Source organism: Uloborus diversus, chromosome 4 (genome assembly GCF_026930045.1).
Source record: "Uloborus diversus isolate 005 chromosome 4, Udiv.v.3.1, whole genome shotgun sequence".
In the NCBI taxonomy this organism is placed as follows: domain Eukaryota; kingdom Metazoa; phylum Arthropoda; class Arachnida; order Araneae; family Uloboridae; genus Uloborus; species Uloborus diversus.
Window position 1 is genome coordinate 161,633,758 of NC_072734.1, and position 17,526 is coordinate 161,651,283.

Here is a 17,526-nt window from a genome sequence, read left to right on the forward strand (position 1 = left end):
TGTGGGAAAAGCCGATAAGTTTCTTTTTTTCTTAGTTTCTTTTGTTTTTTCTTTTTTTTTTCTCATTCTTTTAAAACTTAAACTACAGCTTACTGATATTTTCGACAATGATAATATTGACATCTTAACAGCATTATTTTTTCTCTTTATGAAAAATCAAATCTTAGCAATTATTAGGGGAAAAAAATCAGTTAAAGATAGGGATTCACATTTGTAATTTTTTTATATATTTTTTTTTTACACAATGAAAATGGTTTCAGATTTAAAAAATAATAATTTCTAATTTATTTATTTAAAAAAAAGAACGATTAATGCATAAAAATATATTACTCCTTTAGCTATATCCAATGTATGGTTAGTTTCACCGCACATATCATACATATGTGGAAAAGCTACATTACTGATTACGGAAAACACCGTGAAGCTCTCTCTCTCTCTCGTTCGTTGCATTACTAATAGAATTATTTTTTCAATTTAAAAAGTTCACTTTGGTAAGTTCAGATTCGCCTCGCCAGCATAAGTTGTTTACAAGCGCAATTTTGCGCATAAAAGAAAATTTCAGATACCAGTGGCTCGTTTAAAGCTTTTAAAAAGTTTGTTGTTTATTGAATAATTTAGTTATGGTAGGTAATAGTCTTTTTAAAAAAGAAAACAAAATAGTTAAAGCGTGAACGAACACGAACGCTATTCAAAGTGGAGAAATGCTGAATTCTGAAATAGATCATGTTGTGGAACCTCGATAACCCGACACCCCAAGGGAACATGAAAACATGTTGACTCAAGCGGATGTCAACTTACTGAGGTTTCATTATTTTAATTCTTAAAGAGTTTCTGTATCACTTACTTACTAATGTTAATATTCACATTATGAAAATTAATTTCAGTAAATAAATTTTCTCTTTTTGAAAAGTACATAATAAAACCACTAATATTATTTGGATGCCTCGTGAGGAATAAATCCATAATTTCTGAAAGGAGGTGAAAAAGCTTCTTGTAAGTCAGGCCTGTTAAAGATAAAAGGTCCTACTCACAACATGTGAAAAATATGTGCAAAGCATGTCCTCCAGTGCCTTCTTTCACTAGAGGACTTCCATGGATACATTTATCCTACCCTTTACAAAGTTTTTAGAATTGCACTAACAGCACAGAGTGTAGTGGCTGACTCCCCTGGAAAAAGGATAGAGATCTCTAAGAAAAAAAACTTTTCCAAAAATGTATTGACTGTCCACGAAAACGCAGCGTAAAATTCCAAAAAGAGGTCAGTACAGAAGAATGTTGGTAGCAAAATTTGGAGTACAATAGCAATTGAATGTCGACTTATAGTAGTTTCTAAAAATGTGTGTCAAGTTTTTGCCCATTAAAATTAGCATTGGGCCAACTATCAGAAAAATAAATGTCATGTTACCGTTATAGTCGAGTTACCGAAGTTTCACTGTAGGTACAGGATTTTTCAACTGGCATTTCACAGTAAGATATGCGACAATTTACCTTTTAAATATGAAAGGAAACAAAATAGGGAAACAGTAGGGAAATGTGATCAAAAAAGCAAAAGACAGTAAGTAGTGCTGTAGTTGGGAAAAAAATGTTCTGGAGGTTTGGGAGGACTCACCAAAATAAATAAATAAGTAAATAAAAGTTGATTTGAAACCAATTTGCATTTTTCATGCAAGAAAAAACATATATTTCGGGAGTAGGCGTCACCCCATATCCCCCCCCCCTAACTGCAGCACTGACGCTAATGTACAATGTTTTCAATGGAGAAGCGTGTCAATATTATACACCATATTGGAAGGTTGCTGCATTATATATCTTAAGATAGAAAAGTGTAGGTATCATAGGAAAAACACATAGTTCACGGTATAAAAGGTTTAATTTATCTTTTACGCTGGAGAAATGCATATACAAGGTGCTAGACATTCAGAAGGTAAATACTTCAATCGAAAATTCAGTGAAAAAAAATATGTCACTATGTAATTTAATACATTTTAAAAACACGTCAATTAGCTGTTCACAATCAATGATATACATCGGTTAATAATTTCAAAGTGCGTCGAATTATTGTCAGCAATATATAAACGAATAACTAGAGGGGTTATTATGAAGTCTTAATCTCCCCGCCTGCTGCTGAGTAGCGGGAAGAGCCCGGTAGACATGGACGCTGCTTGGCATTTGGTAACGAACTAGGCTATGATTTAACAGCGAATTTTTAAATGTGTTGCCAAATTTGGTGACAAACAGTGTCAGGTTGACTTCACAACAAATTATAAAAAAGCCACAAGCCAATTTGAAGAAAATATATTAATACATATGCATAAAACTAATAATAGACGCCAATGCAGCAGAAATCGGGATGACGGATTTTTTCTCTCAGAATTTGCTCTTTATTTATGTGTATTATTGATTTTATTCGCATTTCATCGCAAAGCATTTTCGATAATGTTTCAAATATCTACACGTAGTTTAAGTTCTAGTTTGATTTTAGCACATTCACTGTATGTGAATTTTATTAGTTTCTAATTTGGGAAGCACTATATAATTAATGTTTCACAAGGTTTCTAAAAACAATTACACACTATTTTTATAAGGAAAAATATCTTTTATCAGAATTGGAAAATTAAACATTGAAAAATGTCATAAACGAGAAAGAATTTATGTACTTTTTTTAAAACATATCAATATATAATAGCTAGATCGGTTAGACAAGGAACTGATTCTTTGAAGTAATGTTAACTTAAATCACGCTTTTAGTGAAACCGAAAAGTGAGTAACAAAACCTTAGTGCACAAAATTATCTATGAAATGAACATCGGAACCTACAAACATTATCATTGATCGCCATTTTATTTACTTACTGTTCAGGCATTTTTCAAAGGAAGGTTCTCTTTGAAAAATGCTAAACAGTCATTTTTGTTTGCACATATACAATATTTATAACGCCCCTATTAGCGTATGTCACTCATCGAAATTCGGAAAGAGTCTCAATTATTTAGACATGCGTATTTTTAATCTATGTATTTTAAACAAAATTTAACATCGTTGAAAATGAAAAAGAAAAAAAAAACGCAATTGAGATTCTTGAAATATTACATTTGAATGTTTTTTTTATAAGTACCTAATTTCAAACATTCTGAAATGTTGAAAATAAAAGACACTTCTCTTATTTCACAACCATCTTCCTCTTCATATTTACTTTTTTATGGAACTGATCACTATTACTGTCCACTTATTATGTGTATTTCACTCTCTCAAAATGAATTTCAATTTTCTAAAAAGTATCAAGGAGTATATTTACGCCTTGAAAAAAAAAAGCCCAGCGGTATCTCAGTTTGTAGATATAAAAAAGGAAAGAAAAAATCTTCTTGTTATGCACCTACAAAAGTGCTTTAAAAATGATAATGAAAACTCTTTTCCTGTCCGAGTCGATACTTCATTCAACTTCATGATACCGCATTTCATCACTCGGATATTTAAGAGCAGCACATTCCGACAGTAACACACTTCCCAGCCTCGTTACTAACGCACGGAAGCGAATGAGCAAACATTAAAATTTCACGAACTTCATTGAAAACAAACGATTTCGTTTACGTCTGCCAAATAAAAAGGAAAAATGCTGATATCACCTGTTGCCGATCTTTTATGCACAAGTCTCAAAAAATAAAATAATTGAATAAAAATCCGCTCCGGAAAAGCAAAATATTGGATGGCGTAATTTGGCGCGCGTCCTTGGCGACAATCATCCCCCATCTTTCTCCTCGGAGCAGGTGGCCGTCAGTCTTCAGTCTAGCAGGATGAAATGGAGCCGCTCCTTAACAGGTGCTTGTGGGCACTCGGAGGCAGCGACGGCCCGCAACAGCGCCTACCCTAGGCGGCCGCAGCATCACCCCTCCCCTCTCCCCCCGCCGCATCTCGGAGGAAGCAGGCCAGAGGCATCGGCCCAGGATACTTACATCTGTTGCGCCTACAGTCCGAGATGTTTTATCATTCAAAAGGTAGGAGACACTTGTCGATTCTTGTTGACACTACGGGGGCAGGAGCTTCCGCTTGCTCCTTACCATACGCTGCCTCGCGACGGGCAGGTGGTTGCAGAATTTGGATATTCCTGCACGGGACGAAACGTTTCGTGGTGTATTGAGATCGCATGCTCAATTAGACAGAGATGGGTCTTTTCCTTCACGCTGGTTTTCCTCTCTCTGTAATATAGCTTTTTCCACGAATGTACAATGTGTGCAGTGAAACTGACCATACGGTGGCGTATATCTCGGAGAGTAATGAAGATGGAAATATGCGGTTACTGAAATATCGCGTATTCAGTTAAAGATATGTTTCCCTTCATGATGCTTTCCTCATTCTGTAACGTAGCTTTTCAACGGATATACAATATGTGCAGTGAAATTACCCATACGGTGGCATATATCTCGGAAAGTAATGAAGATATTTATTCTCGGTTACTGAAATATCAAAAACTAATTGATGAACTTTTTTCGTCACAGTGTTTTCTTCACTCTGTAATGTAGCTTTTCTCCGGATATACAATGTGTGCAGCAAAACTAACCATACGGTAGCAAATATCTCGAAAAGTAATGATGATAGAAATATGCGGTTACTGAGGTATCGCTTTCTGAGAAAGAGATAGGGTTTTCTCTTCGTGGTGTTTTTCCCATTCTGTAATGTAGCTTTTCAGCGGATGTACAATGCATGCAGTGAAACTAACCATACGGTGTCATTTACTGAGGAGAGTAATAAAGATAAAAATATGCGGTTACTGAAATACTTTTTCGGAAAGAGCTTAAGAAAAGAGTATTCGAATAAATATGTAATTAGTGAGCGTTCTAACTTAAATTACGTCTTTCGATTCAAAGCAAAGGCATTAAACTAATCCATACGTACTATATTATTACTGACATGCATTTAGAACTTCTTATTGGTGTGTACTTTTCTAAAGTGCATATTAAGTGCAAAAAACGCATGCACATATGTTCAATGTATATTTAACAGTGGATAAAGTGTTATTGCATTTATAACCATACAGTGGTAAATATAATAGTTTCGTTTAAAAGACAGCATTGGGTCATTCTACTTATTAGCGAGGGGGAAAATGAACCACTGTTTTATTACTCGTTAGTAAACTACACTGTAGTTATTACATTCACGGTTGAATTACATTCATACGGTCGATCGCTAAAATGCGACTTTTCTTTTTTTCTTATTTATTTTAACAACTCAGGCTAACATGCTAAAATAATCTCAAATTCATCAAACGATTAAATGGCAAGCCTCCTATTGCTCCTCTAGCGGAGCGAAAGCGCAGAACATGTCCACCATATGGTAAGCTTTTGGAAATCAACCACGGGTTAAGCAGACCTGTTGCTCGGAACTCAGCTTCATCCTCTTCGAATGATTTACGTTAACAGCATCCACTTTCGCAAGCGATCCAAATTTTATTTTGACATTTTAAGAAATGTGTTTAGATATTTTTTTAATCTGATTTTTTTTCCTTCTATTATGACTTTATTGATGTTTACATGTATAAGGCATGGCATTCAATTTTATAAAATTTTGAGCAAAATTTAATTTAAGGTTAGCTGATATGGTTATTCTAATAACGTTTTTATTACTTCTAGGCTTAAAAAGTTTCTTTGACGAAATACCAAATGAATAAATATTTTTGAATCAATACATGAAAAAAAAAGTTAATTAGTCTTTTTTGCTATTTTCATATAATTGAGCCTTTTCAGGTAATATTCTGCAGGGACAAATAAATTAAATGCAAGTCTAAAAACTAGTCGTAAAATATTTCTGAAAATAAATAACAAAATAATTGTACAAAAGTGCTTGCACGAATTAAAATTGAATACATTCTGAAATTATTTTAAGATATGTTTCAGGCAGGGAATACAATCTTGTACATGTTTTAGCCCTTAAATGACATAACACTTATTTCTGTAAATTAAAATTATGCACAATCATGTTTTCAGATCATTAAAAAAGAGTTTTCAAAAGAAAATTTTTAGAATTACAACATTTAGTACAATTCTACTTAGCTTTCCATAAATTAGGGAAAAGATGACAGCCTATTACAAATTTGTTCTTTTTTTTCTGTTTTAAAGTTACTTTTAGTATGCCCCGAATTGAAATCTGCTTGTAATAGCATTTCCCTGTTCAAAGACTTCTATTAATAAAATTTACAGCTAGAAATTTTTCAATATGTATTTACGTAACATTGCAATTTAAATAATTTATGGTAATGGGATATGAAGAAAAAAATTTCCTGCACATATGTGTGAAAACTTTAAACAGGATTGTATTTATAAAGTGTCTTCGAAATAAAAGTAAAATCAAATTGGAAAATAATTATCATACATAAACTTTTTCATCAGTTTACTCCATTTGGTTAGATTTGAAAAATATACTGTAAATTATCAAAGGTAATAAAAATTAATTCATAAATGAGAGTTTATAATTCAGACTGCATCAAGCCAAAAAACATTTTATTCCCCCGAGCCAAAGGATCAAATTAATCATTTAATTAATAATAATAATGACAACTTTAAATTTTTGTTAAAAGTATTGTTTAGATTTTATTTCCTTCATAAAATAATTATAAACAAGCTACTTTTTCGAATAAAGTGCTTGAACAAACATCAAAATTTTAAGATGCTTAAAAGTATATGACAAATGTTCATATCACTACAAGGTGAAGCCAAAATTTCGGAAAACAATGTGGTGTCATAAAACGAGGGGGGGGGGGCAAAGTTTTAAAGGCATTTAATGCAAGAAAATAAGTGAATAGTATCTGCTCTCTTGAAACTTTGTTGCTGTAGAACAAATTCGGATAATTCTTTCGTAAGAAAAATGTTGAGAATTTTTTAGGTTAAATATTATGCAATGCATAAAATCACAAAAAAATAGAACTTTATAGCGTTTTTAGTTATTTTTGCTATTTACTTCCTTTTATTTCGCAGAAAAAATGGCAAAGAGAAAAAACTAAAATTCAAATTATGAAATTCTCTGAACTGGCGTGATACTGCTTAAATTCTGTTGAAAAACAAGAGCACGAGTTTCAAAGCACGCATAAATAATGAATTTATATATAATTTATAATGAATAAAGAAAAAATATTTCAAAAAACTGAATTGTATGACACGCACAAAGTTCATAACTGTTTAAAGGTTTCATAACCGAAACTAAGGCAATGTTCGGCGAAATCGCTCTTTTAAATGGGGGATCAAAACAAAATCACTGCAACTTTTGAGGTCCTTGTTAAATTTGCCTTCCGAACTGTTCATTTAAGTGAAATTTGAACTTATTTTTTCTTAAATACTTTCGTTCAAATCCCAGTTTCTCGAAATATATTCATAAGATCATTTTTAATTTCGATTTTAATCATTTATTGTTATATATTGGTGTCAATGGTTTCATATTTTGAAAACACACTAATTTTTTTAATGCGTTTTTTTATTTTTCAAGTTTATCTTTTTATATTCTCTCTCTCTCTCTCTCTCTCTCTCTCTCTGTTTTTCCCTTCATCTAACGTATTTTTGACATTTTGATTTTAACTGCCTGTTATGAAAAATATTAAAATATGATTCAAAGACTACAGTAATTTTTCTTTATATATGTAGAAAAAAAACTGCAAAATATTTCTATAAAAATACAGAGGGTAGCCAAATTGTTATACTGAAACAATTGTTTCTGTATTCTTATTGTTTTTTATTTTTGTTGCACAGTATTATTATTTGAATACATTTTGAACTTTATTTAAAATTTTTTAGTTTATTTTGGCATCACTTTACTTTTCTTTTGTTTGTTTTGATTATTATTTTTAATATAAGGGATTTCAGTGTCAGTTTCCATTAAAATTTCAAGTTATACTAGCTTCTTCTTGCAAGTGTGATTGAGAATACCATCAAAGCATGGCACAGTACTCCGAGACAGCAACAAGTAGCCATACCATGCATTGAAAACATGCCACACTGCATCCGATCCGTGATAGCAGCAAAAGACGGAGTTACTAAATGTTAAATAGTTGATTTTTTTAAATCTATTTATAGTATTGATCAGAAGGTAATTTGCGTTTAATATGTTTAATCTATGATGTAAATAAACTTTAAAATGTGTTCAAATAGCAAAACTATGCAACAACAAAAAAAAATAAAAATATACAGAAACGTTTGAGTACAATAATTTGACCACCCTCTGTAGTAACCACTTGAAAGAAAATCATAAAAGTGTGAAAAAACAACAAAATCAATCATTTAAAGACAGTAAAAATTGCCTTAAAATACATGATTTACTTAAATATCCGTACCAGTATAATGCACAAAAAAGCGTCGTATTTTTAATCAAAATAATAATAATAATAAATAAATAAAACCAAAGTAAAATTTTGAGTGCATCCTCTCCCAACTTGATTTCCTGTTCTCTTGGATTATTTTTGCATAATACATATGAAAATAATTTATTTTCTTCTCATTTGTATTTTCTCAAAATCTACAATAAAGCTACAGGACAAAATATGATTACTATCCCCAGAAGCTAACACCCTGATTACCGATCCGGCATATAACTCAAAGACTTTTTAAAGGCCTACTGAGATTTCGAATGATAAACTGGATAGAGACATCCTATATAAAAGGGGGGGATAAAAAAGCGAAGATGAGATGCTGAAATAAAGAAATTCATATGGGTGTAATTGCAAATAAGTAATAATTTGACTCAACATAGTAGTTATTAAAAGTAAAACCTTAAAAACGGAATTTATTTCAGATAATTTACTATTAGATATACGGACTTGACAGTCTTTTTTTTCTTTTTTTATAGCAAGTCTTTTTATTTTATTTATTTATTTATTTTTTAATATTTGTTTCAGAAATATTTTTGCATTACCCTTTGTGAAAATATAATGTAAAAGGAACACATATAAAAAGCCAAATTAATACAAGTAAAATTATTGTTAACATAGTTTCTAAATGAATCTTATTTTTCCTTAACTCAATAGTACCAACGTTTATTATTATTGTTTTATTAATATTACTAATATTGTTGTTGTTATTTATCATTCTAATAATTTTATAAATAAAAAAAACGTAGTACTTCGGGAAAAAAATCATTTAAGCCTTATCGTTTAAAAAATAAATAAATTTTATTGCACTTATAATGAAAGAGGCACACTTACAATTTTTAGCAAATAAATCAAATTATTGCTTTTTTAATTAACAATGATTCAATTAAAATTTCAAATTTAAAACAATTAATAGAAAATAAATAGATTTTACTGCACTCAATGTCAATTTTCAAATTTGAAACAATTAACTTCCTTTCTTATTTCAAAACCAGAAAATATACCAAAAATATTCTACTTAAATGTGGCATTTGCATCAATCTAATAGCTTTATAAATAACAAATGAGAAGTACTCCGAAAAATAAATAGGCAATTTTATCCTTAACGATAAAAATAAATAAATTTTACTACACACGTAGTGAAAGAGACTCACTCGCAATTTGTGGCAAATAAAACAAACTATTGCCTTTTTAAGTAACAAAAACTCTATTAAAATTCTTAATTTAAAACAATTTAAAAATTAAATAAAATTTACTGCACTGAAAGTAAAATTACAAGTTCAAAACAATTAACTTCCATTCTGTTCCCAAAACCTGAAAATATACCAAAAAATATTAACTTTAAACGTCGCATTTACATCCATCTTTTCGCTTTATAAATAACAAATGAGAAGTACTCCGAAAAATAAATAGGCCATTTTATCCCTACCGATAAAAAATAAATAAACAAATTTTACTGCACTCATCGTAAAAGAGGTTCATTTATATTTCACTCCAACTTTTTTCCCGATTACGATGGAGCTAATTTTAGCAGTCGATTATTAAAAAGGAATTTCTTTTCCCCATGTTTCTTAACACCATCTTCTCTGTCGTACTGCACGAATCGATTGGAGCAAAAACAGCAACAGATTCGGCTTCCTCGCTCCTTCCTCTTATCCCCCTACGCAGGGGTGAATGGGGGTCACGGGGATCTATCGGATCTTTGGGATTCGGCAGAACCGAAGCGTGCTGCAACGCCCCCTCACCTCGGGTTTCTACCATATGGAAGGGAATTCTTCCGGAGATTGTCGTCACAATGGGAATTTTCGTTTTTGTTTGGTACACAACAGGTGTTTATTTTCAACCACCCGTATTTGAAGTTTGTGGTAATCATGTTTTATTATGAATTAATGCATTGATAAGATTACGAAGAGCTGGAGACGGCGCATCGTTAAGCTGCTTTTTATGTTATTTTATAAAAGATTGCATTCAGCAAATTTTTGAGACCATATTGCTTTTTCAATGAAAACAAGAGAAACGTTTCTTCTTCTTTTTTTTTTTTTTTAATTCTCATTTCATTTATATATTTATTCATATATTTTATATTTTTATTTTCATCATGCCACTATGCATTGTATGAAACCTAAGCAATTCAAATGCTTAATAGCTTGAGACGATGAATCGTTAAACTACTTTCGTTGTTAGTGGATAAAAGATTAAATTAGGCAAATTTTTAAGACCAAATTGTTTTTTAATGAAAAAAAAAGAAATGTTGCTTTTTCTTTTTTATTTTCTATTTATTTGTTTATTTATTCATTTATTTTTATCTATTCATTTTATTTTTTATTTTTACTATGCAACTATGCATTGTATGAAACTTCAACAACTCAGATGGTTAACATCGACGAATCGTTAAACCGCTTTTTATGTTATTGGATACAAGATAACATTAAGCAAATTTTCGAGACCTAATTGCTTCTTGAATGAGAGGGAAATGTTTAGTGATGCATTGCACGATACGTTAGCAACTGAGATGTTTAATAACTGAAACGATGAGTCGTTAAACCTCTTTTAATGTTATTGGATAAAAGATAACATTAAGCAAGTTTTCGAGACCTAATATTTTCTTGAATGTGGGAAAATGTTTCTTCTGCTATGCAATTATGCATTGTACGATGCGTTAGCAACTGAGATATTTAATATTTGAGACTAAAAATCATTAAACCACTTTTTCTGTTATTGGATAAAAGATAACATTAAGCAAATTTTCGAGACCTAATTGTTACTTGACTTAGAGGGAAATGTTTCTTCTACTATGCAATTATGCATTGTACGAAAACGTCAACAACTGAGATGGTTATTAACCAAAACGACAAGTCGTTAAACCTCATTTTATGTTAAGATTTGAATAAATACCTTTGGGCTTGAAAAGTAAAATAAGATGTAACAACGTTTTATCGTTAAAAACCTGCAGGTTTTTGTGCGATAAAAGGTTGTAATATATTATTTCACTTTTTATGCTATTGGATAGAAGATTACAATAAGCAAATTTTCGATACCAAATTGTTTTTTGATTAAGAAAGAATGATTTTTATTTAATTTTTTTATTATTATCGTAATTATGCAACTATGGATTGAACGAAATTTTAACTCCTAAGATGTTTAATAGCTGCAGACGACGAATCTTTAAACCACTTTTTATATTACAGGATTAAAGATTACTATAAGCCAATTTTCCAGACCAAAATATTTCTAGAATGAGAAAGAGGGAAATTAAAATGTTTCCTTTTTCTACAATGCAACTATGCATTGCATAAAAAGTAAACAGTTGTGATACAGACGACGAATCGTTTAATCGCTTATATGTAATTGGATAATAGATAACAATAAGCAAATTTTCGAGAAAAAATTACTTCTTGAATGAGGGTATACGAAATATTTCTTTTTTCTACGGTGCAAATATGCATTGTAAGCAGGGCCGCCGAGAGTCAGTTTGGTCTCCTGGCTAGACTCCCTCCATAAAACTTGTTAAACTGTTACTGCTCTAATTCCTTGCCGGGTTCTCCCAAAGGCCAGGCCCTTAGTTTCTGACTAGGCTGGCATGGTCTCTCATCGGCCCTGGTTATATGAAACGCAAGCAAATGAGATTTTTAATTGCTGGAGACAACCAATCGTTAAACCATTTTTTTTTCATTTATTTATTTATTTTATAATTTTTAATGTTATTAATTGAAAGGTTACATTAAGCAAAATTTCGGAGCAAAAATTATTTCTTTAACGACAAGGAATGTTTTCTCCTACTGTATAGGTATGTATTGTGTAAAACGTATGCAGCTGAGATGCTTAATAGCTGGAGACGGCGAATCCTGAAACCACTTTTCTGTTTTTGGTAAAAACTAACATTAAGCAAATTTTCGAGACCGATTTACTTTTCAAAAAATATTTCAAAGAGAAAGCTGAAGCGAAAAACTTGTTTTGCTAACAAAAGGATAAATGTTACTAGAGCATCACATGATCGTGTTTTGGAAAGGAGCGCGTATTAGTAGAATACGAATAAATCTCAAATATAGGTACACGAATAAAGCGTTGCTCTTTAAAAAATGTTACCTTCAAAGTAACGAATGTCAATGTAGCAAGTCAGTTGCTTTTTCGTATATTTATTGTAGTTAAATAAACCTATGGGGCTTAATTTTTCTTTGTTTTATTGTTAGACCAACTAATGTTATTATCGACTAAAAAGTCGCCCGTCAAGGTATGACGGGTGAAAATTGCTTCTACTCTTTTACATTTTAACGAAGCAATTGCCTGTTTGGTGATAATTTGATAGTTGAAATGGTAACCCTAACTTTAGTGGATTGACCCTAAACTCCAGTAGATAGCGCTCATTATTGTCCGTATTTTCGTTTAATCAATCCCTTGAAATAACTCCTACCAGTAAAACAGTTAAGTTACCGGATCGAGTTCAGCCTTGTCACAATAAAGATTTACTGCATGTTAAACATTACCAAAACATATTATCAAACCATCATGCCATGATGCGAGTTTCATTGTTGAAACTCGCGGGTTACTCGATCATTGGCTATTGTATATATGAGGATCAATCTATTCGTCTAAATCAGCAGTGCTCAACCTGATTTTATACGAGGGCCCAATTCACATTAAGATGAATCTCACAGGTCAGAACACATATAAAATATAAATATATTTAAATATTTGTCCTAAATAAAATTTGAAAACACGCAAAAGGACAGAAAATTACAAACCAAGAATTTTTGCTTTTCATTACTACACGCTTATTTTACCGATACAAATTTCCTTCAATTTTAGACACGAATTTCTAACTATAAGGCTCCGAATTTGCAACAACAGTTCATAATACCCAATGAAGATATTCAATTGTTTTGAAAGGTCGCAGAACATAGTCTTTACTTCCTTTTACAAAAAAGGAAATATTGTATTCGCGAAAAAAATTTCACCCAAAAATCGGCCTTAATTTCCATTTTGCTCACCCCCAAATGAGTAAGGAGTTCCCCCTAGGAACGTACAGACACCCCAAATATCCATTTTGACGATCTCCGAGTTAATTACAACAAGTTTTCTCGTGACGTCTGTATGTATGTGCGTATGTGTGTATGTCGCATAACTCAAGAACGGAATGTCCTAGAAAGTTGAAATTTGGTACGTAGACTCCTAGTGGGGTCTAGTTGTGCACCTTCCTTTTTAGTTGCATTTGTATGCTCCAAAGGGGGTCTTTTGCCCCTTTTTGGAGGCAAATCATTGTTAATTTCGATGTAAACTCAAGTGGTGTTATAATTTGGCGGACACTTGCCGATATATCGCCAGTCTTTTGGTCGCCAAGTTTTGTCGTCAACTTTACGACAAATTTGGCGATTTTTTTTAAAAAAAATTTTTAATCTGGTTTTAATTTGGCCACTGTTGGTGATATTTAGAGAGTAAACTATTGATACTCATATTAAAACTGCCAATAATGGGGGAATGACATTAAATTGGGGTAAAAGGAAGTCATGTGATGTCACATCAGCTCGTTTATTCTTAAGATTGACCATAACAAGGTCCCCATGTCCCGCAGGTCGTAAGTTGGGCATCACTGAGCCTTCGAAAAGTTTTATTGGCAACGAAAAAAAAATGATTGCAATAATTTTTTTAATATTTAAGGTCGTAATCAACCGCCAAGTGTTATTTTATTACTTTTATGCCTTTTGGAGATAAAGAAGTTTGATAACGCCCGCATCTGCTTCCACTAAAGAGATCTACATGCATCTGAAATGGAAACAGGATGTTCCGTCTAGAACTGAACGAACCTTTTTTCTCCTATACTGGCATTGATTTTCTAGCATCATACCCATATTTTATCAATTATCTAAGGTGGCAAATTATGCCAAACATATCTTTTTTAAATCCAAAATGAATTTCTAAAACAAAATAGGGCTCTCATATAGGAAAAAAAACTTTATCATATAGAATGTATATCAAATTTAGTTTCTCAAAATGTTATGCTTTTTTCTGTAAATTTCAATTTTTAATGACAATTTCTACCGGGAAAATTTTGAATTTAGCTATTTTGTTTAATATTTTTGCGTTCGATTTCACTAATGGCGAATTGAAGAACAAAGTTACAAAAAACAAAAATTTCTCTGAATATAAATATTACTATTTAGAATCTAAATAGGTGAAAAATAAATAAACAAACTAATCAAGCAAGATCACAAGGCAGCATCTCTACCTTGAAAAAAAGTCATATGCAAAAAAAAAAATTTTAACCTCAAAATATTCCTCAAAATCAAAAGCAATATCGTTTGCAGCTCTGTTATTTCAGTGAAAAATGAAGCACCTTGGATTTCTTTTTTACCCAGTTCACAAAAATTTAAAAAAAATAAATAAATAAATTACAGAAAAAAAGTTTTATCTAACTATATAATTATCAAAAAAAAAATCAAACAAACAAATCATTGCATTTCCTTCTTTTGGGTAAAAATAAAGCAATCTCGATTTGCTTTTATTTTCCGGTTTTCCAAAAAAAAAGATTTAAATATTTTAAATGAAACTTTTCAATAATTACTGTTGTACAATAAAAACATTTGCGCTTTTTATTCACGTCATGTTGATTTAGGCACTTTATCTCTGGTTCCGTCAAGTAAAATCTACGAGAAATGGTATTTCGATTTTTATATAACGTCTATGGAACTTTTACTATTTTTTATTATTTCTTTATATCTTTTAAACACGAAATATTTTTTATCTAGGAAAAAACATGCGTTTAATATATTCCTAATATGCTGAGTAAAATGAAATTTAAACTCTCTTACTTCACAAACTGTAAAATGCTATTTTCCAATTCGAGACATAAAATGCACCATTCTCCGCGATTTTTTCTCTGTGCAGTATAAAATTTAATTAAACATTCGTGGATGACCAATAAAATTATTATTTTTTCATGGTAAAATACAGCATTCATCCTCTCAACAATAATTAATTCTGTTATTGAAATTTATTAAACTATCGTTCATACGATTTCTAAGATAAAGTTTGTTCGAAAATATTCCATCAGATTAGCTTCTGAAATAAAAAGTACCTTAAAAGTAAAGTTAAATGTACACAATCATAAAAGGAAACTCATAACTGTGTATTTATTTTTGCTTTATTTACGCATACGTATTATTTATTTTTATTCATTTATCTACATATTTATTTTCATTTGAAATTCAGTGCTGATATTTATTTTAGTTTTTTATCTATTCTATATGAAGCGTTGAATTCTAATTAGGGGAATGTAGGATGAAGTGAAATAACGGGTAAAGCTAAATTATAAAATATTTTACAGTTTTCAGCACCATCACTCAGGCAGTATTTTAACCATGCTTGACTGCGAATAGATAGCGGGTGAAATGGAAGCGAAAACTGACCACTTCATTTTGTAATAGGTAGAATCAGCGAGCACGCGTAATCGGCAAACTTTCTCGCTGATCCTACCTATTACGAAATGAAGTGATCCGTTTCCGCATCAAGTTCAAGCGCCATCTCTCAGCGGTCAAGCTTCACCTCTAAAGATCTAACAACCAAACGGCACGAACTTGAGGGTCACAGATCTGGATGAACTTCTGGATTTAGGTCAGTTCGCACTAGATATGAACCCAGGTAAAGCGGTTTGACTGCATAGGCCCGAGTATGGCTGCAACGGAGGTCCAAAGTTGTTATTTGAGTCCAGAAACGCAATGGTATTTCATTTGAAATTATATTTTGCCAGTACCTTTTTCTTGCAATTGTATTGCAGTACACTGTAAAAAAAAACTGTAAATTTTGAAGAAGTTATCCGTATTTTTTACAGAAAAAAACTGTTCGTAATAAAATACAGGATTTCTCTGTTTTTTTTAAATCTGTAACCGGTTATACTTTGTTTTTCTTCGAATCTTCGAAATTTCGCCCGCGTGTTTGGATTTTGGTTCTCGTGCTCGAGTTTTTGATCTTATATTTATTTAAAGCGAGTAAGTGTTAAATCGTTTGCAACTTCCATTTCATTGCATCCTAATCAATATTTTATTATTATGTTTTTTTGTCATCTGTTACAGAGGCATATTCGGAAATTTACCTTTGTATACATGTATTTCGTAGTAGTATAGTAAATATTGAAATGGATTTATGAAAGTATAGTTTCATTTTTTAATCTTCATAAAATAATAAATCAGCTTGAATAAATAATAAAAATACGGAAGATTTCTGTAAAATAAACGGAAGAAAACTGGCGTCCTGGCTGACAGTTTTTTTCTGTAAATTTTACGGAATTTTTTTACAGTGTAAGAGCCTACTGAATGCCTTGACAACATAGAATAAATCTCCCCCTCCCCTACTACATTGTATTGATAAGAGATGCCGAACATATATAGAGGGAAAATACTATGTTAAAGTTTCAAATCCCAATGAAATCGCCATTGCAGTTCTGCAGTCTTGGAACTCTTGGTTCTAACAGCAAAAACTTGAGGGTCATGAATCTGGATAAAATTCTGGATTTAGGTCAGTTCGTACTAGATATGAGCCCATATAAAATAATTTTAGTGAATCGGCTCTAGTTCGGTTGCAAGGAGGGGCTAAACTTGCTTGTTTGGCTCCAGAACTGAAATTGTGTTTTCCTTGGAATTTGAAGCTTTGGCACAATATTTGCTCTCTTAACATCTTTCGTGTAGCTTGTTAGTACAACGTAGAGGCGGGGGAATTTATTCTAGATTGTGAGTGCTTTCAGTTGGATGATACTGCAATCCAATAGCAAGAAAAGCGTAAAAAAGTTTAATTTCAAAGGAAAAACCATTGTTTTTCTGGAGCTAAAATAACAACTTTGGACCCCCATTGCGGCATTTGCCTATGCAGTCAAACCGCTTGACCTGGGTTCATATCTACTGCGAATCGACCTAAACCGAGAATTTCGTCCAAATCCGTGACCTTCAAGGTCGTGCCGTTTGGTAGTAAGATTTAAACTAGTGGTACCCGCACGGCTTTGCCCGTAGTAGAAAATTAGAAGGTCATTTGGTTTACTCATCCATGTTATGATAATTTGTTCGGTTAAGTGTTCTTAAAATTGGAACAGAAAAGGAACAAAGTCGAATTTTCGAAAAATCGCTTCGAGGTGCACACCCCCATGCTACAAACTAATTTTGTGCCAAATTTCATGAAAATCGGTCTAACGGTCGTTAGAC

General features: G+C 31.7%; 1 protein-coding gene across 1 annotated transcript in view; it reads left to right on the forward strand.

Moving 5' to 3' along the window:
- The first annotated feature begins 3,879 nt into the window (after window positions 1-3,879).
- The window catches only part of LOC129221595 (la-related protein 4-like), a 195,145-nt gene continuing 181,498 nt past the window's right edge, over window positions 3,880-17,526 (forward strand). The window contains exon 1 of the mRNA XM_054856114.1: window positions 3,880-3,989. The gene's annotated coding sequence lies outside the window, so the exon portion shown is untranslated. The remainder of the gene's footprint in view (window positions 3,990-17,526) is intronic.